Source organism: Diabrotica virgifera, chromosome 7, assembly GCF_917563875.1.
Source record: "Diabrotica virgifera virgifera chromosome 7, PGI_DIABVI_V3a".
Taxonomy (NCBI): domain Eukaryota; kingdom Metazoa; phylum Arthropoda; class Insecta; order Coleoptera; family Chrysomelidae; genus Diabrotica; species Diabrotica virgifera.
This window is the reverse complement of record NC_065449.1, coordinates 101,011,120-101,031,477: the sequence shown is the minus strand read 5'-3', so window position 1 is coordinate 101,031,477 and position 20,358 is coordinate 101,011,120. Positions and strand designations below refer to the sequence as shown.

At 32.7% G+C, this 20,358-nt stretch overlaps 1 protein-coding gene across 2 annotated transcripts in view; it reads right to left on the bottom strand.

Moving 5' to 3' along the window:
• The window catches only part of LOC114336265 (pickpocket protein 28), a 353,651-nt gene extending 334,080 nt beyond the window's left edge, over positions 1–19,571 (bottom strand). For both annotated transcript variants that reach the window (XM_050657304.1, XM_028286595.2), the window contains exon 1: positions 19,331–19,571. The gene's annotated coding sequence lies outside the window, so the exon portion shown is untranslated. The remainder of the gene's footprint in view (positions 1–19,330) is intronic.
• Positions 19,572–20,358: the final 787 nt, after the last annotated feature.

The window sequence follows — 20,358 nt, the reverse complement described above, 5'->3', positions numbered from 1 at the left end:
GCTAGGGCATCCTTGCCATTTCGTTCGTTGCAATCCGTGACTGAATGCCGGGGTTTGTCCTAGTTGGGTCAGAGAGAGCAGCAATATGTGCCTCCTGATGAGAGACTAATAAGTTTCGAAACCGGTAGAGGTGCTTGCTGCACTCTCTGATTGAACTGGAATGATGATGCGGCTGTAGTGTCGTGTTGCAACGAAATTGAAAATGGTTATTCATTTTCGAAATATTCTTGGTCGTGAAGAATCTCCAACAGAACGAGCGCCAACAGCGCCAAAGAGGAACGAATTGGTACTCAGCGAAAACCTAGATGCTCTTTTTGACCAATGCAAAAAAATAGATTTACAAATTACCAGTGAGATGTACGCCCCAAGCCTATTTGTTAGGCTGTGATCTCCAGTAGACGCTGTAGGCTGAGTGCAGCGCCACGCCGTAGGAAAATTGTTAATTTTCGTTACTTTTAGTAAACTTTGAAGGACAAAAATTATCTTACAACCGAATACAGTTAAATAAGAGTAATTCTAAAACAAATTCAAATTACGGGGTGAATTGTAGTGACCACTGACTTAGCTGGTGGTATCTAATAGATGCCGTAGGCTGGACACAGCGTGTATTAAGACCACCGCCTAAGAAACATACGAGAAAAACTAGTTTTATGTCAGGACTGCTTTATGTAAGAAGACGAATATCCTGATATATTTTGATTTATTTCTTTATCTTGGGTTACTTTTTTACTTCAATTTTTTTTGCCTCCCTCCCAAACGCACCCCTCCCAAAAATTGTCCGTATTAGAAAAGTTGTCCAACTCAACATGAATAACTGAATAAACGAAGTCCCATGAAAGAGATGCTTAATCATAATTTTTTTTAAATATGGGCCCATGGTCTATTATGTAATGGTTACTTTTAAAGGTCAAAATACGAAACTTATGTTTATTTTGCGGACGTAGTTTATGTTTCTTCAATAAAATATTGAAAAACAAAAAAAAACGACACTGTATTTTATTTCTATATTAAATATTCCAAAACTTATAATGTTAGATGTAAATCTAACACTCGAGTGGACGTAATAATCAATCACGCGATTGATCAATTTCACATAATAGTTATTTATGCACCAAGGGTGTTATTAAGATGATTACGCCTGGAGAGCAACATAATCCTGCCAGAGGACTTCTGGATCGAGGGATTTATGTTGCTCGATGGGCATAAGCATCCGGTAACACCAGTGATACATACAAGATGTTATTTTTTACTTCACAATATTATAAAAACTAAGTTTGAGACGTTTTTACTTTTTATTTTACTGCACATACAAATTCATATTAAAAAAAAAATAAATAACCATTTTCAATTTCGTTGCAACACGAAACTACAGCCGCATTATATGTTCAATCAGAGAGTGCAGCAAGCACCTCTACCGGTTTCGAAACTTATTAGTCTCTCATCAGGAGGCACATATGCTGCTCTCTCTGACCCAACCAGGACAAAACCCGGCGTGCAGTTACGGATTGCAACGAACGAAATGGCAGGGATGCCCTAGCGGCAACTGCTAGCAAAAGACTAAGTTTTTAATCTAATAGCACATAAAAAACAATATTAAAAATATTACTCTACATCCCACCAGATTGAAAACAATGGGAATCTTCTCTTAGAAGCCTCGGAGGTGTATAGTTTATTGAACTAAAACCCAGCAAATACCGCCAAACCACCCCACTAATTTAAAATTCGGAATAGTATAAAAGCATGTTTGGCACTAGATTAAAAAAACAGAACAGATCATTCCCAAAGGGACGAAACCACCCTGAACCGAACCAATAATATAAAATTCGGAATCTATACTTAGTTTTACCATAAAAATACGTATCGCACTTTATTTTTTGGAAAAACTGGATAAATCTACCCCTTTAGGGTTGAAATGACTCCAAACCCAGTAAATACCGCCAAACCACCCCACGAATTTAAAATTCGGAATCTACATAATTTAGTTTTAGTATAAAAACATGTTTCGCACTAGATTAAAAAAAACAGAACAAATCAACCCCGAGAAAGAAGCCAGCCAAAGATAGAAAATTTGGAATCTATATTTAGTTGTACCATAAAAACTTGTGTCGCACTTTATTTAAGAAAAACTTAATAAATCACCCCTTTAGGGCTGAAACGACCTAACCCAGTTAGTTATTTACAATTCGGGATCTATAGTTGAAATCACCCTGAAACCAGTCAAACAGTAGAAAATTCAGGATCAGGTTTACTATGAAAGTTAAAATAAGTGTTAGATATGTATATTGCGGTATACATCAAGCTTACCACGCGCGTCACGATTTTTGAATAAGGCCAGATACGAATTTAGTATTTGGCGTCAAATTTCCATACCAAGCGATAAGAAGTATTCACTTCAAAAAGAAATCAATTTTCGTTGATTATAACCGGAGGTGTTGTGCCTTTTGTAAATGTTTAGTTGTGAATTAAGTTTTTGATAATACATCAAGAGGATAAGAATCGCTTTACTTTTAAACCCTTCACTTTTGGCGCATCATGGATGGCTCATTTTTACTAGAATCGTTGATTTTTTTATATAAACATTATCTTTCAGTCGTTTAAATATTGCTTTTCGAATTTTCTAATGTATATAAACAAAGCCCCGGTGAATTTTTGAAAACAAGTGGCCAACTCGGGTTTTAAGGGTCGTAGGGTATTATATATTTTTTTCAGTTTGTAAAGAATACCAACATGACGAATAAAAAAAATTAAAAGACTAAGATTTCACTCTAATGGCATATAAAAGAACGTAATGTTACTCTACATCCCACCAGACTGAAAGAAATGGAAACCTTCTCTGGTTACACCTCCGAGGCTTCTACAATTTAGAGGCTTAGTACTCCAATCAGAGTAAACATGTAAATCAAAAATGAATAACCATTTTCAATTTCGTTGCAAAACGCAAATACAGCCGCATCATATTCTAGTCCAATCAGAGAGTACAGCAAGCACCTCTACCGGTTTCGAAAATTATTAGTCTCTCATCAGGAGGCACATATGCTGCTCTCTCTGATCTAACCAAAACAACTTCCTTAGTCTCAGCATCCGTGTGGCTTGCAAATTGTAGAAGCCTCGGAGGTGTAACCAGAGAAGGTTCCCATTTCTTTCAGTCTGGTGGGATTTAGAGTAACATTACGTTGTTTTATATGCCATTAGAGTGAAATCTTAGTCTTGTTGTAGCAGTTGCCGCTAGGGCATCTATGCCATTTCGTTCGTTGCAATCAGTGACTGCACGCCGGGGTTTGTTTTGGTTGGATCAGAGAGAGCAGCATAAATCTGTGCCTCCTGATGAGAGATTAATAAGTTTCGAAACCAGTAGAGGTGCTTCGTGCACGTTCTGATTGGACTAGAATATGATGCGGCTGTATTTTCGTTTTGCAACGAAAGTGAAAGTGGTTATTCATTTTTGAAAAAAAATTAACTTTGTACATGTTAATGCGTCTGAGTTATTTTAATTGTTTATAAGCTTAAAATAACACTACCTTTTCAAAATTATTTTACATTTTTTATAAACTTTTTAATCAAGAAAATCTAATTTGATAAAATGAGCCTTTTTCTTTGATTTGATGTCTTCAGAATTTATGTAGACCTAATAGTTTACGCACAATAACGCCGTAGATAAAAGCTTTTGGGATAAACAATTTCAATTTTGCAATAACTATTAAGTGAAACTTCTTGAAATTTCAACAGCTGAATACTTGTGCTATTGTTCCTATACTCACGCGAAGTTAAAGTTTTTTGTGTATTTTTAGAAAAGTTATTAATCATTTTCAAAAAATTGACCTTTTGAAGCTATTTTCCGAATAACTAAACAACAAATTAACAAATATAACTTTTCAAACACTCATTTTAAAGAATTTCCTATGCTTCTTCATTTAAATTGTATCACCTTTCCATATTGCATACCGGTCTCCACCTTTAATATTTAAAATCAAATAGCGATTTTTAATTGTTTATATGTATATTATTTATAAGTTAAAAAGTAAGTTTGATCTTTTGCATAATTTTTATATTGGATATTGTTGTCACCAAATTTACCCAAAGCAGTTCTTAGATATGTATGTACCTGTATCAACGGATGTCACGAAAGAGGCCATTTATTTGCTAATTTCTCTGGTCTAATAATGTTCTTTTACGAAGGCTTCCTAAACATTCGTTTAGGAATGTACATCTTTTTTGGTTTGCAAATAGGTCTGGATCCCGCGTATGAAAAAAAAGTTGATTAATAGCAAGCTGAAAATTTGTTAATAGCTTAAGGGTGGCTAGTCGGACAAACTTTGATATATAAGAACACCTTTGATATATATGGAACAGGGGAAGTTTTAATTGTGGAACAGGTTAAAAATTTGGAACGGTCAGACAACGAAAACGTCACATGTATTTTGTCCGACAGAACTTCCAATTGATTTGTTACCCTTTCATTAAACTCTCATGGAAAAATCACGCTGCTATTTTTCACCAAAAGGGAAATATAATGAGTGGAACAGGTAGAATATGTCAAATGACAAGAATTATGACAGGTGATAAATAGCAGTCTGATTTTTGCATGAGAGTTTAATGAAAGGGTAACAAATCAATTGGAAGTTCTGTCGGACAAAATACATGTGACGTTTTCACGGTCTAGCCGTTTAAAATTTTTAATCTGTTCCACAATTAAAACTTCCCCTGTTCCTATATATCAAAGTTGGTCCGACTAGCCACCCTTAAGCTATTAACAAATTTTCAGCTTGCTATTAATCAACTTTTCTTTCATACGCGGGATCCAGACCCAAAACGTTTTTGAATATTCTGTAGATGACTAAAATTAAATAAATAATGTTTAATAGTCATTCATTTATTTTCATCATTACAATTACATACAAAATTATAAACGATAAATACCGAATTAAAACTTAAATTGTTAAATAAACAGGTCAGGTCATAAATTTAGACCGCTGTCAATCATTTCTAGGCTAGCCCAATTGGACTATTTGAAAAAATGATTAAGTAAAAATGACACGGCAATTTTTTTAACCAAACGTTTAAATAAAAAATGTGTCATGTAATTACCATTTAGTTCAAGGACATTTCTTGAAGGTAACAACTTCGTATTAATAAAATCCTCCTAGATTTCACAGTATCATAATATCAACGAAAAAAAAGAGCTACCTACTCGTTTACTTAAAGTCTAAGAACTGTTAAAAATATTAGGTACATTATACGAAGTTTTTATATTAGTTCTTTAAGAGTCAACAAAAGAGATTAATACCAAAAAGACCAAATTCATGATCATCTCCAGAAACTTGGATGCTCTTAAAAACTCCACCATAACACTGAATACCAAGGCCATTGAAAGAGTGAGCAAATTTAAATATACTCCGGTCAACTTACGCATCCGAGGCTACAAAAATTACCATCAAGCTGAAAATTGGCAGGATTGTTAAAAATACCATCATAAATGAAATCTAAAAAGTCCTCATAAATCCGACCCCTGCTAAAAATTTTACGCGGGGTCAAAGGTCACCAAATATGGATTTTAGCGATTTTCAGCGAAACGGTAAGTTTTATGGTAAAATTAGTACTAGCAAAAAATGTAGACTAGATAATTATCTATAAAAAATGCACCATTACTTTTTTCCTAGGAGCCACCGTTTTTGAGATATAACGATTCAAAAAGTGGTAATCGTCATAATATGCGCACACGTTTCCACACCACCTTTGAGGTATTGTACTTAGCGCGTTTTTTTAACGTGGTTTCCCCAGTAGGCCTATTCCACGGATCTGTTATGATTCTGTTTAATTTAAAGCTATTTAATAATTGATATTGGCAAGGGTTAAAAATGATTAAACTTTATATAAAGCGGTATAAATTAAAAAAAAGGGAAATTTATCAAACTGGTTCATAATTTTCTAATACTTCTGCTTCCCTTGTTCTTCTTCCTCTTCTTCATCTTCTAGTTCTTCTTCTTCTTATTGTTCTTCTTCTTCTTCTTCTTCTTGTTCATCCTGGGTGCAAGTAAATTGTCCCAATAATGACACATCGCATGGCTCCTCGATAGAATCAAATGAATCCTCAATTGTTGGTGATTCAACATTGGAGCACGACCGGTTTTGACAATTAGTGCATGCTACCGAACAAAACAGTCCAACTTTTTTGCAACCACATTTAGCGCTACATCCCTTTTTACAGTTGCAAAAAATTGTGTTCAGGAGTTTTTCCGGCGCAGGGGGGAGTAAAGTTTGAATTGGTTCTAATGAACTGTCGACTAATTTACATCCCCAGTCTTTTAGATCTAGCTGATAACCAAGCCACACTTGAACTTGGTAATATACCCGAAAAAGATGTTGATGAGCAGCCGCTGAGGTTGGAGGAAGACAAGATAACTGCACTTGTTTTTTGTTTCGAGTACTTTTAAAAAAACATGCATATCGAAACTTATCTAAGCACGTAGTTTTCATAGGCGCTCCATACATAGAGTGAGAAGAGATGGCCATTTTTTTTCACGCTCTTCATTACATTCCTGGCCGCAAAATAAGCATTGTTTTTTAAAACAAAAAGCTGGTTCACTTACACGTGCTCTAGTAAGAGGAGGACTTTTGGTCGATGTACTGGCTTCTTGTTTTTCTTATTGTCTTTTAATAGCTGCAGCAATAGAACACTTTCGAAGATAACTTTTACGACACTCCACATGTATGGTCACATATTTCTGCTGTTTAAGAAATTCTAAAAATCCATCAGCTCTTTCAGTACTTGCATTGATTAATGTTTTTATACCACGTTCAACGGTAACAATTTCACTTTCAGTTAAAATTTTAGCGCAAATAAAACAATATTCTGACATTTTTGTTATAACAATGAATATAACACGAAATACACTATAAAAAAAATATAGGTTTAACACGTATTTTCACTCCGGAGTAGTACTCAAGACTAATTAATACCTCGAGGGTGTCATCTACCTGAAGGATTTCGCCACCCAGGAAAATTACGGTGTAATTTGCATAAGTATTTATTAGTACTTAGCAATAAACATTTTGCCTAGAAAGTTGTCTTTCATTATTATGTTCAAACCCTTCTGAGAAGAGAATAGGTAGGGTGATTAGATTAGCTGACGAACGTGTTTATTCCGACAAAACCTATCTTTGCAAATTGAACTAAGGCGCATAAATAAAAAGAATTATTATAAGTTAATACTTTGTCATTTGTTGTATTTTGTTGTGTATTTTTGTTGAGATTAAGCCGTAAAATTCAAATAATTCTTATTATTTTCGCGTTACATTCACTTTGTAAAGATTTTTTTGTTGGCACTGTAATATAATACAGCTTATGGACCGCAAGCTGTATAGTAGAAACATTATCATATTTATAATCTTATATTATTATGTGTAATATAAGTTAAGTTGACCGTAGAATATTATGTTTACTTGTATTACAGCTTCAGTGATGTATATACCTGGTGTATACATCTAATAACTGGTGTATACAATAATAATAACTTTTTTAAATGTATTAATTATTTAATAGAAATATTGGTAGGGGAGCAAAGTATGCTAAATGTGCAGTCACTCGAGCGTTATGGGGACCTATTGGGTTGTCAAGAGTAGGTCCTAAAACCAAAAAAAGTTAAGTGAAGTTTTCCATTTTAGTAGGAGCTTGCCATTTTTTAATTTAATTTTCCATTTCCAACAATCGTTTTTTCCTATTATAACGCCATCTATCCACAATTCGAAAAAATGTTTCGAATAAAAGTTGCTTATTTTTACGTAAGGAATCCAAATCTGCAATAAAAAACGGGGTCTCCTATTTAATATTTTAAAGTAACCCCCCAACCCATCTCCGTTAGGGGTCGTGTTTAGTGCCATTTGATAGATTTTTAAAAAATATTGAATAAGTGTATTTTACAATTTTTCGATCTGATGTTTATTTCGCGAAATATCGCGGGATTCGTATTTAAAATATTAAATTTACCCCCCACCCCTCTCCGTGGGAAGTCATGTTTGGTATCATTCGATAGATTTTAAAAAAATATTGAGCACATATTTTTTAGTTTTTCGATCTGTCATTCATTTCGCGAAATATTCGCTTTTCTCTTGTGAAACTTTGGCACTCCCCCATTTCCTTACGCCCGGCTCAAATCGTCAGATTTTTGAAATATACACTCTTTTGCACATACTTTACTTACCTTATCTTAATCTGACAATTTCTAGTTTTTTTAAAGATAGATTTTTTTCTTCGGGCCCCCCTTAACGAACTTCCCTGTGTTAAGAGGCAATATATGGTAGAGGTACATCTGCAGGGTACCAGATTTCTCCCCATATGATAATCTGACGCGCTCGAGTAACTGCAAAAATCCCCGCTTGGGCTCCCCTACCATATAGTTGCACAAGAAAATAAAATTGTTATTAACAATAAATAAAATTTATATGCTACGTGTTCTCGATACTACAATATGGACTTGAAAGCTGGACATTAAAGCAAGAACACATAAATAAGCTACAGTCATTTGAAATGTGGTGTTACAGAAGAATGCTTAGAATAGCATGGACACAGAAGAAAACGAACACGGAAGTACTGCGAGAAATGGGTAAAGAATGCGAAATAATAAACACAATAAAAATAAGAAAGTTACAATATCTGGGACACGTAATGAGGGGACCGCGATATGAAATGCTAAGACTGATAATACAGGGAAAGATAAGAGGCGGAAGGAGTATAGGAAGAAGGAGAGTGTCATGGTTAAAGAATTTAAGGGACTGGTTTAGATGCAGTTCTATAGAACTCTTAGAGCAGCGGTGGATAGAGTAAAGATAGTGATGATGATATCCAACTTCCGATTAGGAGACGGCACTTGAAGAAGAAGAAGAAAATTTATATTTAAACAATTAAACATTGTTTAAGGGGATAGGTGCAAACTTTCGGCTTCAATGCTATTTAAATGCATTCGTTTTTTCAAAGCCTGAGAAAACTAATAAGTATTTTTGAAAAATTTAAACGCAGAATGAAAGATTACGTTACTACCGAGGGCCGAAAGTCCCTGAAATATTCCCTGTAATACATATTTTATGACGATTAGAAGTCTTTCAACTCTTTGAATCGTTGTATCTCAAAAACAGTGCCTCTTAGGAAAAAAACTATTAAGATATTTTTTATAGATAATTATCTAATCTACATTTTTTGTTAGAACTAATTTTATGATAAAGCTTACCGTTTCGCTGAAAATCGCTAAAAACCATATTTGGTGACCTTTGACCCCGCGTAAATTTTTTAGCAGGGGTCGGATTTATGAGGACTTTTTAGATTTCATTTATGATGGTATTTTGAACAATCCTGCCAATTTTCAGCTTGATGGTAATTATTGTAGCCTCACTCCTATTTTTGAGTCTAACCTGACCGGTCTAATACCTGGGAACGTGGCTTTTTGAAGATAGGGCATCGGACAGGGAAGTAAAATATCGCGTTGAGCAAGCTCGACAAGCTTTCGTAAAATTCAGGAAGGTACTGACCTGTTCAGAGTTCGATCTTCAACTACTGAGACTAAAAGCAAGCATCATATTATCCGTTCCAGCACGTAGCGTTTCGTTTCCGAAAAATATTGATTTTAATGGTTTTAAATATGAACAATTATTCATACTGTCCGGAGCGTATAGTATCAGACAACTCTTTGTAAAAGAGTTGTCTGATAGGGTACACGACAATTAGACCCAAATCATTAGACCGAAAGCAGTAGACCGAACTCATTTTACCAAAAAGCACTTTACCGAAATCTCACTAGACCGAACAGCATTAGACCGAAATGGTACATAAATTAAAAAAGATTGCAGTAAATTATGTTAAGATTTTGTATATCTTTCTTTTTGTTTATTGTGTTTTTTTGTATTATTTTATATATTGTTATATAATTTTATGGGAAAAATTTAGAAAATTAATTTATGACAAAGACCACGAAATCATAGATTTTCATCGCCCTGTACATGACCCAAAAATTGTAAATAGTATTAGTTAGTCATAAGCAGTGTTTCGTGGAAAGTAAGAATCGTTCAGTATTAGTGTTTCTATGAACGGACTTATACAATTGATACGGTCAGATTGGAAAGTACATGTATTCGCTTTGAAGTAAACAATAGGACATTTATAAACGCTTTTTGGAAGGAAAGACGGTAAACAAAATTGTTGAATTTTAGAATATCGGTTTTTTATAGCATGTAGAAACACAAAATTAATTTTGGTATCTCCTGGAATTTGACGAAACGGAAAAGTTGTATACAAAAATAATTTGTTCTTAAGAAATGAAATTAGGAATGTAATGTGTAGAGAGGATGTTTTGTGATTGGCGAGAGAGACGCATATAGGGAGAATAGAATGTTTGAGTCTGAGTTGAGGAAAAAAAGTTTCACTGTGTAATGAAGATCTGGAGAGAGCAGTCCTTTCTGAAAAGTAAGAAGTCTGTGTAAAGTGGTGAAGTTGGCGGCCGTGTAAGCAGAATCGTGTTGAAACGAAATCGTTGATCGAGTTGAGAATTAAATCTCCTTGTGTCCGAAGAGATTCCTGTTTCTGTCTGGAACAAGTAGCCGGTTGGTATTAATTTGCACAAGATATCGAGCAGAGAGAAAACTGAGGAAAAATTTTGAGCGAGTGCTGTTGTTTGTTTGTGAAGCAGTTTGGACGAGAAGGATCGTTCGCATTATCCTAGGGGCACGTGTGGGAGAATAGAGGACTGCACAACCCATGAGAAGAAGTACAGAAGAGAAAAAAAGGTTAGTCAGATTATTTGTGAAACGGAGAGAGTTGTTTTATATCACATACCATATTTGTTTATTTTTATTGAACAGTTCTATAACATAATTTAGTCATTCATAAATTCAAAGAAGAAATAAGTACCTAATCTATTCAAAAGGTGAAAAGTAAATTTTGTTTTTTTTTTTATATAATATGTAGTAAGAACAGTTTAACAAATTATTAAAATGAAAATTTTGTTAAAAAAAGGAGATAGCAGAATTAAAGATTAATTTATTAGATAAGAAATAGTTGCAACAAAATTAAGTTTCAGCATACATTTAAATTTTATATTTATGGTATATTGGGTATATTATTATAATCATTCATGGGAGGAAAAGGCACTTTACTCCCATGTTATACATATGGTTTTTCCACCTTCCTCAAATAACAAGTAATTTTTTCATTTTTACTTAATTTATTTATGTAACTAATCAACAAAATTTATTAGAACTAAAACTAACAAGTAGGTACAATATGTCAACTGTCAACTGTCAAATATAAGTCAAATTATTAATGTAAACATTGTTAAATCAGAATAACAATTTACTGTTCTTTACCATTCTGCAAAATGCAGAGTGTTTTTAAATAAACGTTAAAATGTATAGATACTTACGTAATAGAAAGTAGATCTTGTACAGGGCGTCAATAAGTTATATTTCATGATTGAAATACCATGACGTCACTTTTACTTTTCCTCCCTAGGGAGGAAAATATTTTTCCTCCCTAGGAAGGAAAAGTACAACTTTGCTCCCTACAATCAGGTCCGGAAAAGTATACTTTCGGTAGAGGTAGGTGGAAAATAATATTTATAGAATGTATATGACATTGAGTATATTTATTTCCCTGTTTTCTCCTGGATGAAGTAAACAACTATATAGAGATACTAGAAGCCACAAACCAAAGGTAACACATTAAAATAAATTAGCCCCGAGAATAAATTTTATTGGAAAGTTTTATTTAATTTTGGTTTTATTTTCCGTAAGTAGTAATTAAAATAATTAATTAATTAATTAATCAAAATAAGAATATGCTGATCAATCTCATATCAGAGAGAAAATACAGAGCCTAACAATATAGACTGTGTGCGGTACTATAGTACTGACTGTACAGTCTGATATAAAATAATTTTCATCCGTGAAACAAATTAGTGAAGGTAAAAATAAATTAAGGGTAAAGTGACATTAACACCATTTTAACTATTTCTAATAACCATTCAAATAACATTTAGTTGTAATTATATTTGTCTTTTACTGCGACAAGTGGGGTATTATAATTAAGGGTAAATTTTATTTGCTTCTAATTTGAATTTAATGATTATGATGACAACAATCATTATGGATAAAGGGTTAAAGGAGGTTGGTGTTACCCTTGCTCAGATTACAATCCTGTTTGAGCACCCTGTATTATGTATCTAATGCTTTTCGGTCTCCTGCTATTCGGTCTCCTGCTATTCGGTCTCCTGCTATTCGGTCTCCTGCTATTCGGTCTCCTGCTTTTCGGTCTCCTACTGTTCGGTCTAGTGAGGTTTCGGTAAAGTGTTTTTCGGTCTAATGAGTTCGGTTTACTGCTTTCGGTCTAATGATTTCGGTCTCTTTAGAGTAAACCGTCTGATAGGGATACTACGGGAAAGGAGACTACGCTACGTGCCGAAACGGTGCGGGCATGATAATATGATTATTCCTTAAGGTTTACTAAGTGCTACGTATGGTCGGTTCTGCTATATAGCGTAGAGGGCTGGACACTCAAAACGAGGGATATAAACAAATTAGAAGCCTTCGAAATGTGGCTTTATCGCCGTATCCTAAAGATACCATGGACGGCGAAAGTCACAGATGTAGATGTCCTTAAAATAATTAACCAAGAACGCAAAACTTTTCGCATACATCAAGAAAAGGAAAACGACGTATCTGGGTCACATCATGCGAAACGAAAAATATCAGTTCCTTCAGCTTATAATCGAGGGTAAAATTGAAGGTAAGACAGGAATGTCCTGGCTCCGAAACATAAGGCAATGGACATTGATTAACGACATAAAATCTCTGATGCACATTGTAAAAAACAGAGAGTTAATAAAAATGTGATCGCTAACATCCATTAGTTAGTGGATTTGCATCTGAAGAAGAAGAAGACTAAGAGACGTGGTACGAAAAATTTGCTAATCATTTTTAAATTAATCACGTTAGTAAAAATAAGCCTTTTTCGACATTACTGTAAAGACTGGTTTGATAGTTTAAATAATATGTAGTATGAGATATTACAAAAATAATACCATCTAGGGATTCATCAATCTGTTAGTGGAAAAATTCTTAAATAAACAATCAATACGTCAAACTTAGTTTTTTTGCCCATCACTTAAAAACTTGTTTATTTAGAGATTTGACGTCAACAGACAACTTTTTAAGAAAAAAAATATACATAAAATGAAATACGCTATGACGGTGAAATGAGATATTTTATGAATATTTTTGTTGCACTCTATTGGAATATTTAGTGTTTTTTATTTAATAATTTTTAAAAATAATTATTGGAAATTAATAATATGATCACAATTAATGACAAACTCAAAAATCATTGTTTTATTCAAATTTTCATAAAATGACAGGTTTTATAGCGTGTCAAAATGATTTTTTCGTCATCCATGGTGGATTTTTATTACACAAAGTAAGATGGAATATACAATATTCAATAAATGTTATTCAATATTATATAAATTTTGTAAAAAAATATACTAATGGGACGATTGAGTTTAATGGTTACCTATTCAAATATATGCAACTACAATATTGTGCAGACCAAAAATACCTATAAATTTAGGTTACGTAAGATTCGGCTGTATAGTCCGTCCGCTATAACTTTTCCCATGCGGTACGATTCATTTTCAATCAAATTAAGTCAAAACAGAAAGTGAAACGTACGCCGATGTGTGAGTATATAGTATACAGTATACAAAATGTATATACACATCGACGTTCGTTTCAATTTATGTTTTGACTTAATTTGATTGAAAATGAATCGTACCGCATGGGAAAAGTTATAGCGGACGGACTATAATACTGTAATTACCCATGCTCAAGATAAATTTTTGAATATTCACAACAATAAAATACGATTAGTAGGGTTCATTTGCAAAGAATTTAACCCTTTCGTTCACGAATTAAATTTCTTTAAGCTAAAAATCTGAAATTTGCAACAAGCGAGAATAAAAGTTATGTTCAAAAAACTAAGTATGACGTTTTGATTGTTTATTTAACAACTGTTCCACTAAAACATTGATGAATCCCTAGATGGTAGTCTTTTTGTTATATCTCATATACTCCAGGCTGTGGGTGAAAAATAGGTCGATTTCAGGATATAGTTCAGGAATTTTTGAAACCTATCAGGTGTTGTAAAGGACGATGCCAGGAATAACTTCTACTAAAATGTGACCAAAAATATTGTGAGCTTTTTTTGTTATTGCGATTTTCATTTGTTAAATTTGCAATTTTTAAAGATTTTTAATTTTGCAGCTTAGGATATTAATTCTAGGGAAAAACTTTTTAATAGAAAGTTGTAGTAAATTAAGAAAACCTACAATTTGAGCAATGGTAAGTTTAATTTCGTTTATTCGTTATTGCAACACAGCCTGCGAAAGGTCCAAAACGGCCGTTTTTTACAATTGCGTTATTTATTGTACAAATATTTTTTTTTATTTTTTAAAGCTTTAAAATGAAGATCTTTCAATTCCAAACATAAAAAAAATTGTAAGGCCGGATTAACGAATTTGTTGCTTAGATATTATAAATTGTTTATCCCAAGAGGTCAAATGTCGAAGGATATAACTTTTTGAAAAAAAATCGTAGAGAGTTGGTGAAACATCCAATATCCTTCTAAAGACTTATATTTTCATATTCTGATGTAAATAAATAAAACATTTTTAAACTTCTAATTTTTGGGTTTGAAAATAAGGGGGCAAATTTCGTTTTAAACATTTAGAGCTGAAGCGGCCCTGTACATCCTATGAGTTTTTAACTTACAGATTATTGTTGCTAAAAACGAAACGAAGATTTATAAAAAAATAAAAAATTTCTACGACCAACTGAAGCCGAGCTAAATGTTGGGCATGAAAATAAGGCGGCAATTTTCGTTATAAACATTTAGAGCGGAAACGGCCCTGTACATCCTATGAGTTTCTAACTTACAGATTATTGTTGCTGAAGACGAAACGAAGATTTATAAAAAAATAAAAATTTTCTACAACCAACTGAAGCCGAGATAATTGTTTCTTTTTTCTTAAATCGTAGTGCCTTTATTTACAACAATTAAGAAATTATTTTACAGTAATTGACTAAAGAAAGACTTATATTATCTTAAATTAAAAATAATTATAAAATATAGTTACATTTAATTATCAAAAATTATTTTTAAAATCGGTGCTTTTGCGAGCGTCCGAATTTTGCAAATCGCCCGGCTCGCTTCAAATCCGCGCGCTCGGAAAATTTTTACGTAACTTGTATTAAATTTTGACCGAAAACAATTTAATAATATTACCATTATAATATACAGTCTACCACTGTATTTGTTTTTCTTGATAAACTTTTATATGTGAAATCTCATTTTTGAAGAAATAATATTACAAAAATGATACATATATATGAAATATATAACTATATTTTTAATTTTTTCATTGTTATATAAATATAATAATAATAATGTTACTTCTTATTATGCAATATAAAACTTTTTCTTCTTGTAGTGACTATCCGTTTTGGATGTTGGCGACCATCATGGCAATCTGTACTTGCACACTAAATCGGTACTGCTGCTCTAAAAAGATTTGTAGTTGTTGTGTTGAACGACGTACGTAAATTTTTTAGCAAGGTAATCCTTCGCCTTCCTGGTTCTCAGTTTCCAAATGGGGTTTGCCAAATTGCAATGATGGTCGCCAACATCCAAAACGGATAGTCACTACAAGAAGAAAAAGTTTTATATTGTATAATAAGAAGTAACATTATTATTATTATATTTATATAACAATGCAAAAATTAAAAATATAGTTATATGTATCATTTTTGTAATATTATTTCTTCAGAAATGAGATTTCACATATAAAAGTTTATCAAGAAAAACAAATACAGTGGTAAATACACTGTATATTATTATGGTAATATTATTAAATTGTTTTCGGTCAAAATTTAATACAAGTTACGTAAAAATTTTCCGAGCGCGCGGATTTGAAGCGAGCCGGGCGATTTGCAAAATTCGGCCGCTCGCAAAAGCACCGATTTTAAAAATAATTTTTAATAATTAAATGTAATTATAGTTTATAATAATTTTTATTTTAAGATAATATACGTCTTTCTTTAGTCAATGACTGTAAAATAATTTCTTAATTGTTATAAATAAAGGCACTACGATTTAAGAAAAAACAAACAATTATCTCGGCTTCAGTTGGTTGTAAATTTTTTTATTTTTTTTATAAATCTTCGTTTCGTCTTTAGCAATAATAATCTGTAAGTTAGAAACTCATAGGATGTACAGGGCCGCTTCAGCTCTAAATGTTTATAACGAAATTTGCCCCCTTATTTTCAAACCCAACATTTAGCTCGGCTTCAGCTGGTCGTAGAAATTTTTTATTTTTTTATAAATCTTCTTTTTCTCTTCAGCAACAATAATCTGTAAGTTAAAAACTCATAGGTTGTACTGGGCCGCTTCAGCCCTAAATGTTTATAACGAAATTTGCCCCCTTATTTTCAAACCCAAAAATTAGAGGTTTAAAAATGTTTTACGCATTTATTTACATTAGAATATGAAAATATAACTCTTTAGAAGGAGATTGGATGTTACAACAACTCTCTACGATTTTTCTTCAAAAAGTTATAGCCTTGGACATTTGACCTCTTGGGATAAACAATTTATAATATCTAAGCAAAAAATTCGTTAATCCGGCCTTGCAATTTTTTTTATGTTTGGAATTGAAAGATCTTTATTTCAAAGCTCAAAAAAAATAAACAAAAATTATTTGTATAATAAATAACGCAATTGTAAAAAACGGCCATTTTGGACATTTCGCATGCAGTTTTGCAATAACAAATAAACGAAATTAAACTTACCATAGCTCAAACTGTAGTTTTTTTAATTTACTACAACTTTCTATTAAAAAGTTTTTCTCTAAAATCAATATCCTAAGCTGCAAAATTAAAAATCTATAAAAATTGCAAATTTAACAAATGAAAATCGCAATTAAAAAAAAGCTCACAATATTTTTGGTCACATTTTAGTAGAAGTTATTCCTGGCATCGTCCTTTAAAACACCTGATAGGTTTCAAAAATTCCTGAATTATATCACGTTTTTTCACCCACAGCCTGGGGTAATACTACACATTTCAACTGTCAAACCCATCCTTACAGTTATGTTGAGTAAAAATCTAACTTGATTGATCTATAACATAATAAGCACGAGAGCTGTTAGACATTTTTGGTAGGTATTTTAGGCAATCTGAAATTTTTTTAGGTAACTCTTCCATGATGGCCTAATATAAAATGCCGGTCTGGCTGGAGGGTAGCGGTCACTTTCCCCAAAAATACATATGCCCTTCGTTGCTACGCAAAAATACATTCAGTGACATGAATGGCAATTAATTTTTTACAACTTGTCACAGAGAACACCAGGAAACAGGTTTAGCAAATAGACAGTTTAATTCATGAAATAATCTTACCGAATTACTCTCGAGCTCTTAAAAATTATCGATTTGTTTTGCCCTCGTGACACTTTGACATAATTTCACTTTCCTTTGGGTCGTGAAATTAAAACTACCAAGGTATCACTCGGGAGACAAATCGATAATTTTAGAGCTGTCGTGTAATTACTACTTACTGATAATATTTTATAATTGTTATCTCCGGTATATTGTAAAATTTCTCGAAAGAATGGTAAAAACGCTGATGTTTTCATCATTTTATACAAACAAATTAAAAACATGCTACACTAAAATCACAATTAAGATGCACTAGAAATAAACAAACTAAGACACGTTGAATGTTACCAGGAGCACTCCCGAATGATTTACAATGTATAAACTTTATAAAACATGATTTGTAATTTAAAATGTATATAATATATTGTAAATTATGATTTGGGAGTGCTCTTTGGAACATTCAACGTGTCTTGGTTTGTTTATTTCTAGTGCATCTTTATTGTGATTGAAGTATAGTTGTGCTTCATTTTAATTCGAATTTAGTTGGGTTGGAATACGTTGTGTTGAATGTTCGAAGGCGTTTTTCAAGTTTATTAAGTGTTTTTACTTATGGTCACGTTTATTTGTCCCTTGAAAGTACCGTAGTCATTGTCAGGCCACATGCACCACAAAATCCTATGCTGAAACGTTACAGGGCAGTACCCTTCTATAAGGTCTATATTATTTTCTTCAACCTTCAACCCGATAGAACAAGACATGTTTACGACAGCTACCTATCGCAACAGACAGTTGATAGATGAAGTAGTTTTCAATCCTAATAGCAAAATTAACAATATTGAAAATATTATAAATATTACTAAAATATTTTTAAATTGAAAACTTATTGGTACACTTTCCTGGTGACACCTCCAAGGCTTCTACAATTTGCAAGCACATGGATGCTGCAGTCAAGACAAAGGGAAGGAATTCTACACTATGCAATTCACATCCCGCGTCTTCAGCTTGGTAAAGTTCCAACGGAAAATGCACCTGGTTACTCTACGGAGTAATACGACTACAAAATAAAAATGTATACCATTTTTGTTCAGTTGCAATGCGAGGGCCAAACAATCTTACTTTTCATCTAGAATACGGAGCGCAGTCCAGTCCTCTGAATCGCGATTTTCGGCTCATATTGGAGCCTCATCGGAGTGTTTGAGTGTTTGTATGAAAAACAGTGCCTACGTTCTCTCCGATGAGGCTCCAATATGAGCCGAAAATCGCGATTCAGAGGACTGGACTGCGCTCCGTATTCTAGATGAAAAGTAAGATTGTTTTGCCCTCGCATTGCAACTGAACAAAAATGGTATACATTTTTATTTTATTATATTATATTAAATCATTTGTTTTGGCGATTAGTTGAAATATGGGATCAAATTGATCAAGACGAAAAATAAGAACGGTACGTCTCTACATGAGAGATCGTTGTCAAGCAGTAATAAATGCCAGCGGAGGCAATGCTCGCTTTGACCTCTAAAAATTTTCAATTTCGTCATTTATTTATGATGTTAATAGGTAGTTTTATTTTTTTGGGATATATTTTTCGTCAAAAAGATAAACTTTTTTATTTCAGATGTTCTAAAAGGAACCAAAGAACAAACAGAATTTTTTCCATTACGACTGAACTTATAATTTTAAAATATGCGTTAATTTTGGCGCGCAGTGTATTAAAAATTTTAACGCCTTGACCCAACTCTATTTTGTTTTTTAACGTGAACTAAACATGACACCATTGTCCTATGATATTCTAATAGGTATATATTTTAATAATAATAATAAAAAATAGACAAATAATTAGACCAAAAACATAGGTATATACTCTTACCTTTGTCTGAGAGAGCTAAAGCAAAGGTTATGATATCCAAGAAAACACAACGCGGGCGGGTATTAAAACCACAGTTCTATTGTATTAATTAATAGTTATTATTACATAAATCTGGCGATTTCGAATATTTTTAATGTGTTTACTGTTTACCGACGTAGAGCATGTTATGCAGTTGGTATTTCGCGTTGTATTACATCATTCGCCGAACCTTGTCTGTAAATACGGATACGGAAGATTGAATGTTTAAACAAGGTCAACCATCTTTTATATATTTAGGTGAAACAGAAATAAATTGTGTTTACAATACAATAGGCATGCAAACATGCAACATATCAATATTGTTCTGAATCTGAAGCTGTTTCTTTTAGGGGAGTCAATGGAGTTTTTTGCTTACGGAAAAAGTCAAACAAGACAGAACTTTTTGTAATTTCATTAAGAAATGTTGCACGAAAATATCAATTTTGGCGCACTGTATAGTAGCGTTCGACGCAGCGCGCGTTTGAATTAATTTATTATAGTTTTTTAACTAACTGATCAAATTAAATTTTACAAATTGGAAATTAAATAAGAACATTAAATCTATCTTATAGTTGTAATAAAAAGAAAAAAAAATATGTACCGCCTGGGCGGAAAATGAATTTTGTTTAAAAATGATTTAAAAATGTGTAACTAACACAATTTTACCTATAAAACTCTAACATTTGCTCAACTTACTTTTCAAACATCTTACTAAACGATGTTTTATTTAAAAAATCTCAAAAGTTTAATTCGAATGATACGACGCGACGCGACATCTCAAAAAGTGTAATTTTACAGAGTTACTGCCAATTTAAGAGGATATTACTTAAGGGGATGGGTACGAACTTTCGGCTTCAATGCTATTTAAATGGTATCCATACTTTCGAATCCTGAGAAAACTAATAAGTATTTCTGAAAAATTTAAACGCAGAATGAAAGATTACGTTATTACCGAGGACCGAAAGTCCCTGAAAACTTCTATAATGTTTATTTTAATAAGTTACAGGGGT